This window comes from Odontesthes bonariensis, chromosome 16 (genome assembly GCF_027942865.1).
Source record: "Odontesthes bonariensis isolate fOdoBon6 chromosome 16, fOdoBon6.hap1, whole genome shotgun sequence".
Classification (NCBI taxonomy): Eukaryota; Metazoa; Chordata; class Actinopteri; order Atheriniformes; family Atherinopsidae; genus Odontesthes; species Odontesthes bonariensis.
In genome coordinates, this window is record NC_134521.1 from 35,522,903 (window position 1) to 35,531,993 (window position 9,091).

The window sequence follows — 9,091 nt, forward strand, 5'->3', positions numbered from 1 at the left end:
ATCAAATACAGCCAGAGACAGACCTACGCTGAAGAAATAAAGGTTCTACAGCAAGGAAACAAAGGTGTGAAAAGAACCAGCCCAATTTTCAAATTGGATCCATACTTTCAAGATGGTGTTTTGAGAGTAGGGGGCCGTCTGAACAGATCAGCGATGCCTGAGGAGGCCAAGCATCCTGTCCTTCTGTCGAAACAACACAGAGTAGCCTACCTTATTCTCCACCATACCCACCTAGAAACAGGATGCGGCGGCAGAAATCTTGTCCTGGCAAGACTAAGACAACGCTATTGGATACCAAGAGCCAATGCAGCAGCGAGAACCGTGATCACAGAGTGCAACCTCTGTAAAAGACTGCATGCAAAGGCTGGGGAACAGAAAATGGCAGACTTGCCAGAAGATCGACTGCTACCAGACAAACCGCCTTTTACCAACACAGGCATGGATTACTTTGGTCCTTTTGAGATAAAAAGAGGACGAGCCAAGGTAAAACGCTACAGAGTGCTCTTCACATGTCTGACAGTCAGAGCTGTGCATATAGAAGTTGCATACTCCCTCGACACGGACTCGTGTATTAATGCTCTACGTCGGTTCCAAGCCAGAAGAGGCCAAGTGTCAATCATCCGTTCTGACAATGGCACTAATCTGGTCGGCGCAGAGAGAGAGTTAAGACAAGCCTTGAAAGAACTGGACCAGACCCGCATCAATGAAGCTATGATGCAGAAGGGAGTGCAGTGGCTGTTCAACCCGCCTGCTGCATCTCATCATGGCGGCATTTGGGAACGTCAAATTCGTACCGTGAGAAAGATCCTGCGTTCTGTTGTGAGACAGCAATCACTAGACGATGAAGGACTACAGACTTTCCTGTGCGAAGTTGAGAGCATCATCAATGGGAGACCTATCACCACCAACACAGATGACCCCAACGATCTCGAGCCGTTAACCCCAAATCATCTACTCCTGTTGAAGACGCAGCCCGGCATGCCACCTGGTGTGTTTGTCAAAGATGATGTCTACGCGCGGCAGCGCTGGAGACAAATCCAGTACATGACGGATTTATTCTGGAGAAGGTGGACCCAGGAGTATCTGCCACTTCTGCAAGAGCGGCAAAAATGGCTTGGATTGAAGAGAAGCTTCAAGGTTGGAGACGTCGTTCTCGTCGCAGAGCCATCCCTGGCCAGGAATTGCTGGATGCTGGGCAGAGTCACCAAGGTCATGCCAGACTCCAGAGGGGAAGTCCGGAGTGCTGAAGTCCGAACGAAGACCAGCACCATTCAAAGACCAATAACCAAACTTTGTTTATTGCAGGAAGAAGAATGAAGAAAGAAGAGAAAGACTTACCTGATTAGACATATACTTACCTGTAGATTAAGAAGATAATACCTGAAACCTGAAAAGAAAGTTAATGATAAGTTAGCAGAGTAATGGTAATGGCTCTGAGTTTAAATTTAAGTTGATAATTGATATGCTAAGGCCTAGTCAATTAGGGGCCGGGATATGTTGGAGCCATTTTCTATGTTTAAGTAATATATACATTCATGTGGTTAGATTTTATATTTAGGATTAATATTCTATTTAGTCAAATAGAAGTTTACCTAGATACTAGGTACTGTGGTGCATTTTGATTGGTTGCTGATTTAATATGAAAGCGTCAAGACGCATGAAGAACGTGAGTGGAGAAGCCGCGAGCCATAGGAGCATCACAGTCTTTTGACCGTCTCGTAACAGCTAATTATTTGGATATGAGTTAAGAATTCATCCTTTGTTTTGTATGACTTTAAGTTTCACTAAAGAAAGACATCAAACTGGACTATTGGATTCCGGACTTTTATTTCTGTTATGGTCGCGTCCGAAAGTACTTCGAGGTTCAAAGCTAGTGAGTCACCTGCACTCACACTATGTGTTCTTTAGCTCTTCTAAAGGGAGGGTTTTCGCACACCGCCACGCCCATAGTATAAACAACCTAACAACAGAAGATGAAAATCGTGTGCCAAATGAATGGATGGATAAACCTGACAAAAAAAGAACCAAAACAAAAAGGCTGGACTTTTGCGCTGGACAATGTGAGGGTATATTGAGGATCAACATCTGTGTTGGACGATGTGGAGACTTTCCCAGATAGATGCCAGATATGTTTTTGTAACCACTAAATGCCTGATAGAAACTGAGGCTGATTTGATCTGAAACGCATCTGAAAGTGATGGTTTCTCATCACTTTTTGTGTGTATTTAACTGATAAACAGGCCCAAGCCCCTGGCTCCCTTCCATAACTCATTTGGTACAGCAGAGAGCTGCAGGTGTCCCATGATACGCAGCTTAAGCCTCGTTACATGCATTCATACAGGATTCATGAAAAGGATGTGGGCTTTGCTCCCTTCGATAGCTCAGTTGGTAGAGCGGAGGACTGTAGGTGCCCAACAACAGTCATCCTTAGGTCGCTGGTTCAATTCCGGTTCGAAGGATGTGACAAGCTTTTGTGCACAGAGGCTCTTTTGGCCAACTCCGTCAAAGCTTTTGGAATATGCTATTTTACTATAGACTGTACCACTCTCTATCAGATTTGCTAAGGGTTAGTGGCACAATGGATAATGCGTCTGACTACGGATCAGAAGATTCTAGGTTCAACTCCTGGCTAGCTCGGCACGCTGGTTTTAGTCTCTCACTTCTCCCACTGCTATAGAACAGGATGGCTTTAAACCTTCTACTCCCTGGGTATCCCAGCTCACTTAGGCCCCAAAGATACCGCACAGTGTGTCGTCTTGCAACACATGTGGCTGACCCCACACCGTTAGGAAAGCTCGTCTTCCTCTTTATCTCTGCTGTCAATGATTTTGCTCCAAACACAAAAAAAAACCATGCCTGCCAGCCACATGCTGCAGAGCTACATATGATATCCTTGGGATACCAAGGTGTTTCGGATCACATCAAAGCCACACACGACAAAAACCCACAACCAGCCGTGATCGTATAGTGGTTATTACTCTGCGTTGTGGTCGCAGCAACCCAGGTTCGAATCTGGGTCATGGCAACCCCCGACCCAAATTGTTTGCATCGCTGAAAATAGATCCTACTTAAATTCTTTAAAAAAAAATTTTGTCTATAGGCCTCTCTCTCGTATCAAAGGTCTGAAAGAATCCAACAGCACAAATGCAGAAGGTCTGCCCATTTAAAGAGCATAAAAGGGGTCAAAGTATCAAACAGGCCCCAATGAGAAATAGAGCCTTTTTAATGAGTGGCAAGGCCGCATATGCTATGTGTTCTTTAGCTCTTCTAAAGGGAGGGTTTTCGCACACCGCCACGCCCATAGTATAAACAACCTAACAACAGAAGATGAAAATCGTGTGCCAAATTAATGGATTGATAAACCTGACAAAAAAAGAACCAAAACAAAAAGGCTGGACTTTTGCGCTGGACAATGTGAGGGTATATTGAGGATCAACATCTGTGTTGGACGATGTGGAGACTTTCCCAGATAGATGCCAGATATGTTTTTGTAACCACTAAATGCATGATAGAAACTGAGGCTGATTTGATCTGAAACGCATCTGAAAGTGATGGTTTCTCATCACTTTTTGTGTGTATTTAACTGATAAACAGGCCCAAGCCCCTGGCTCCCTTCCATAACTCATTTGGTACAGCAGAGAGCTGCAGGTGTCCCATGATACGCAGCTTAAGCCTCGTTACATGCATTCATACAGGATTCATGAAAAGGATGTGGGCTTTGCTCCCTTCGATAGCTCAGTTGGTAGAGCGGAGGACTGTAGAGGTGCCCAACAACAGTTATCCTTAGGTCGCTGGTTCTATTCCGGCTCGAAGGATGTGACAAGCTTTTGTGCACAGAGGCTCTTTTGGCCAACTCCGTCAAAGCTTTTGGAATATGCTATTTTACTATAGACTGTACCACTCTCTATCAGATTTGCTAAGGGTTAGTGGCACAATGGATAACGCGTCTGACTACGGATCAGAAGATTCTAGGTTCAACTCCTGGCTAGCTAGGCACGCTGGTTTTAGTCTCTCACTTCTCCCACTGCTATAGAACAGGATGGCTTTAAACCTTCTACTCCCTGGGTATCCCAGCTCACTTAGGCCCCAAAAATACCGCACAGTGTGTCGTCTTGCAACACATGTGGCTGACCCCACACCGTTAGGAAAGCTCGTCTTCCTCTTTATCTCTGCTGTCAATGATTTTGCTCCAAACACAAAAAAAAAAACATGCCTGCCAGCCACATGCTGCAGAGCTACATATGATATCCTTGGGATACCAAGGTGTTTCGGATCACATCAAAGCCACACACGACAAAAACCCACAACCAGCCATGATCGTATAGTGGTTATTACTCTGCGTTGTGGTCGCAGCAACCCAGGTTCGAATCTGGGTCATGGCAACCCCCGACCCAATTTGTTTGCATCGCTGAAAATAGATCCTACTTAAATTCTTTAAAAAAAAATTTTGTCTATAGGCCTCTCTCTCGTATCAAAGGTCTGAAAGAATCCAACAGCACAAATGCAGAAGGTCTGCCCATTTAAAGAGCATAAAAGGGGTCAAAGTATCAAACAGGCCCCAATGAGAAATAGAGCCTTTTTAATGAGTGGCAAGGCCGCATATGCTATGTGTTCTTTAGCTCTTCTAAAGGGAGGGTTTTCGCACACCGCCACGCCCATAGTATAAACAACCTAACAACAGAAGATGAAAATTGTGTGCCAAATGAATGGATGGATAGACCTGACAAAAAAGAACCAAAACAAAAAGGTTGGACTTTTGCACTGGACAATGTGAGGGTATATTGAGGATCAACATCTGTGTTGGACGATGTGGAGACTTTCCCAGATAGATGCCAGATATGTTTTTGTAACCACTAAATGCATGATAGAAACTGAGGCTGATTTGATCTGAAACGCATCTGAAAGTGATGGTTTCTCATCACTTTTTGTGTGTATTTAACTGATAAACAGGCCCAAGCCCCTGGCTCCCTTCCATAACTCATTTGGTACAGCAGAGAGCTGCAGGTGTCCCATGATACGCAGCTTAAGCCTCGTTACATGCATTCATACAGGATTCATGAAAAGGATGTGGGCTTTGCTCCCTTCGATAGCTCAGTTGGTAGAGCGGAGGACTGTAGAGGTGCCCAACAACAGTTATCCTTAGGTCGCTGGTTCTATTCCGGCTCGAAGGATGTGACAAGCTTTTGTGCACAGAGGCTCTTTTGGCCAACTCCGTCAAAGCTTTTGGAATATGCTATTTTACTATAGACTGTACCACTCTCTATCAGATTTGCTAAGGGTTAGTGGCACAATGGATAACGCGTCTGACTACAGATCAGAAGATTCTAGGTTCAACTCCTGGCTAGCTAGGCACGCTGGTTTTAGTCTCTCACTTCTCCCACTGCTATAGAACAGGATGGCTTTAAACCTTCTACTCCCTGGGTATCCCAGCTCACTTAGGCCCCAAAAATACCGCACAGTGTGTCGTCTTGCAACACATGTGGCTGACCCCACACCGTTAGGAAAGCTCGTCTTCCTCTTTATCTCTGCTGTCAATGATTTTGCTCCAAACACAAAAAAAAACCATGCCTGCCAGCCACATGCTGCAGAGCTACATATGATATCCTTGGGATACCAAGGTGTTTCGGATCACATCAAAGCCACACACGACAAAAACCCACAACCAGCCGTGATCGTATAGTGGTTATTACTCTGCGTTGTGGTCGCAGCAACCCAGGTTCGAATCTGGGTCATGGCAACCCCCGACCCAAATTGTTTGCATCGCTGAAAATAGATCCTACTTAAATTCTTTAAAAAAAAATTTTGTCTATAGGCCTCTCTCTCGTATCAAAGGTCTGAAAGAATCCAACAGCACAAATGCAGAAGGTCTGCCCATTTAAAGAGCATAAAAGGGGTCAAAGTATCAAACAGGCCCCAATGAGAAATAGAGCCTTTTTAATGAGTGGCAAGGCCGCATATGCTATGTGTTCTTTAGCTCTTCTAAAGGGAGGGTTTTCGCACACCGCCACGCCCATAGTATAAACAACCTAACAACAGAAGATGAAAATTGTGTGCCAAATGAATGGATGGATAGACCTGACAAAAAAGAACCAAAACAAAAAGGTTGGACTTTTGCACTGGACAATGTGAGGGTATATTGAGGATCAACATCTGTGTTGGACGATGTGGAGACTTTCCCAGATAGATGCCAGATATGTTTTTGTAACCACTAAATGCCTGATAGAAACTGAGGCTGATTTGATCTGAAACGCATCTGAAAGTGATGGTTTCTCATCACTTTTTGTGTGTATTTAACTGATAAACAGGCCCAAGCCCCTGGCTCCCTTCCATAACTCATTTGGTACAGCAGAGAGCTGCAGGTGTCCCATGATACGCAGCTTAAGCCTCGTTACATGCATTAATACAGGATTCATGAAAAGAATGTGGGCTTTGCTCCCTTCGATAGCTCAGTTGGTAGAGCGGAGGACTGTAGGTGCCCAACAACAGTCATCCTTAGGTCGCTGGTTCAATTCCGGCTCGAAGGATGTGACAAGCTTTTGTGCACAGAGGCTCTTTTGGCCAACTCCGTCAAAGCTTTTGGAATATGCTATTTTACTATAGACTGTACCACTCTCTATCAGATTTGCTAAGGGTTAGTGGCACAATGGATAATGCGTCTGACTACGGATCAGAAGATTCTAGGTTCAACTCCTGGCTAGCTAGGCACGCTGGTTTTAGTCTCTCACTTCTCCCACTGCTATAGAACAGGATGGCTTTAAACCTTCTACTCCCTGGGTATCCCAGCTCACTTAGGCCCCAAAGATACCGCACAGTGTGTCGTCTTGCAACACATGTGGCTGACCCCACACCGTTAGGAAAGCTCGTCTTCCTCTTTATCTCTGCTGTCAATGATTTTGCTCCAAACACAAAAAAAAACCATGCCTGCCAGCCACATGCTGCAGAGCTACATATGATATCCTTGGGATACCAAGGTGTTTCGGATCACATCAAAGCCACACACGACAAAAACCCACAACCAGCCGTGATCGTATAGTGGTTATTACTCTGCGTTGTGGTCGCAGCAACCCAGGTTCGAATCTGGGTCATGGCAACCCCCGACCCAAATTGTTTGCATCGCTGAAAATAGATCCTACTTAAATTCTTTAAAAAAAAATTTTGTCTATAGGCCTCTCTCTCGTATCAAAGGTCTGAAAGAATCCAACAGCACAAATGCAGAAGGTCTGCCCATTTAAAGAGCATAAAAGGGGTCAAAGTATCAAACAGGCCCCAATGAGAAATAGAGCCTTTTTAATGAGTGGCAAGGCCGCATATGCTATGTGTTCTTTAGCTCTTCTAAAGGGAGGGTTTTCGCACACCGCCACGCCCATAGTATAAACAACCTAACAACAGAAGATGAAAATTGTGTGCCAAATGAATGGATGGATAGACCTGACAAAAAAGAACCAAAACAAAAAGGCTGGACTTTTGCGCTGGACAATGTGAGGGTATATTGAGGATCAACATCTGTGTTGGACGATGTGGAGACTTTCCCAGATAGATGCCAGATATGTTTTTGTAACCACTAAATGCCTGATAGAAACTGAGGCTGATTTGATCTGAAACGCATCTGAAAGTGATGGTTTCTCATCACTTTTTGTGTGTATTTAACTGATAAACAGGCCCAAGCCCCTGGCTCCCTTCCATAACTCATTTGGTACAGCAGAGAGCTGCAGGTGTCCCATGATACACAGCTTAAGCCTCGTTACATGCATTAATACAGGATTCATGAAAAGAATGTGGGCTTTGCTCCCTTCGATAGCTCAGTTGGTAGAGCGGAGGACTGTAGGTGCCCAACAACAGTCATCCTTAGGTCGCTGGTTCAATTCCGGCTCAAAGGATGTGACAAGCTTTTGTGCACAGAGGCTCTTTTGGCCAACTCCGTCAAAGCTTTTGGAATATGCTATTTTACTATAGACTGTACCACTCTCTATCAGATTTGCTAAGGGTTAGTGGCACAATGGATAATGCGTCTGACTACGGATCAGAAGATTCTAGGTTCAACTCCTGGCTAGCTAGGCACGCTGGTTTTAGTCTCTCACTTCTCCCACTGCTATAGAACAGGATGGCTTTAAACCTTCTACTCCCTGGGTATCCCAGCTCACTTAGGCCCCAAAGATACCGCACAGTGTGTCGTCTTGCAACACATGTGGCTGACCCCACACCGTTAGGAAAGCTCGTCTTCCTCTTTATCTCTGCTGTCAATGATTTTGCTCCAAACACAAAAAAAAACCATGCCTGCCAGCCACATGCTGCAGAGCTACATATGATATCCTTGGGATACCAAGGTGTTTCGGATCACATCAAAGCCACACACGACAAAAACCCACAACCAGCCGTGATCGTATAGTGGTTATTACTCTGCGTTGTGGTCGCAGCAACCCAGGTTCGAATCTGGGTCATGGCAACCCCCGACCCAAATTGTTTGCATCGCTGAAAATAGATCCTACTTAAATTCTTTAAAAAAAAATTTTGTCTATAGGCCTCTCTCTCGTATCAAAGGTCTGAAAGAATCCAACAGCACAAATGCAGAAGGTCTGCCCATTTAAAGAGCATAAAAGGGGTCAAAGTATCAAACAGGCCCCAATGAGAAATAGAGCCTTTTTAATGAGTGGCAAGGCCGCATATGCTATGTGTTCTTTAGCTCTTCTAAAGGGAGGGTTTTCGCACACTGCCACGCCCATAGTATAAACAACCTAACAACAGAAGATGAAAATCGTGTGCCACCATAGACCTGACAAAAAAGAACCAAAACAAAAAGGCTGGACTTTTGCGCTGGACAATGTGAGGGTATATTGAGGATCAACATCTGTGTTGGACGATGTGGAGACTTTCCCAGATAGATGCCAGATATGTTTTTGTAACCACTAAATGCATGATAGAAACTGAGGCTGATTTGACCTGAAACGCATCTGAAAGTGATGGTTTCTCATCACTTTTTGTGTGTATTTAACTGATAAACAGGCCCAAGCCCCTGGCTCCCTTCCATAACTCATTTGGTACAGCAGAGAGCTGCAGGTGTCCCATGATACGCAGCTTAAAGGATAAGACCGGT

The 9,091-nt window shown here is 44.7% G+C and overlaps 6 non-coding genes across 6 annotated transcripts; all 6 read left to right on the forward strand.

Moving 5' to 3' along the window:
• The first annotated feature begins 2,370 nt into the window (after positions 1-2,370).
• On the forward strand, positions 2,371-2,459 carry trnay-gua (transfer RNA tyrosine (anticodon GUA)). The gene is given in 2 exon segments: positions 2,371-2,407; positions 2,424-2,459. It is a non-coding gene; the product is annotated as a tRNA-Tyr (tRNA).
• A 105-nt stretch (positions 2,460-2,564) lies between these two features.
• Positions 2,565-2,637, forward strand: trnar-acg (transfer RNA arginine (anticodon ACG)). Its single transcript has one exon. It is a non-coding gene; the product is annotated as a tRNA-Arg (tRNA).
• A 1,087-nt stretch (positions 2,638-3,724) lies between these two features.
• trnay-gua (transfer RNA tyrosine (anticodon GUA)) lies at positions 3,725-3,815 on the forward strand. The gene is given in 2 exon segments: positions 3,725-3,761; positions 3,780-3,815. It is a non-coding gene; the product is annotated as a tRNA-Tyr (tRNA).
• Positions 3,816-5,080: 1,265 nt separating this feature from the next.
• On the forward strand, positions 5,081-5,171 carry trnay-gua (transfer RNA tyrosine (anticodon GUA)). The gene is given in 2 exon segments: positions 5,081-5,117; positions 5,136-5,171. It is a non-coding gene; the product is annotated as a tRNA-Tyr (tRNA).
• A 1,264-nt stretch (positions 5,172-6,435) lies between these two features.
• trnay-gua (transfer RNA tyrosine (anticodon GUA)) lies at positions 6,436-6,524 on the forward strand. The gene is given in 2 exon segments: positions 6,436-6,472; positions 6,489-6,524. It is a non-coding gene; the product is annotated as a tRNA-Tyr (tRNA).
• A 1,264-nt stretch (positions 6,525-7,788) lies between these two features.
• trnay-gua (transfer RNA tyrosine (anticodon GUA)) lies at positions 7,789-7,877 on the forward strand. The gene is given in 2 exon segments: positions 7,789-7,825; positions 7,842-7,877. It is a non-coding gene; the product is annotated as a tRNA-Tyr (tRNA).
• Positions 7,878-9,091: the final 1,214 nt, after the last annotated feature.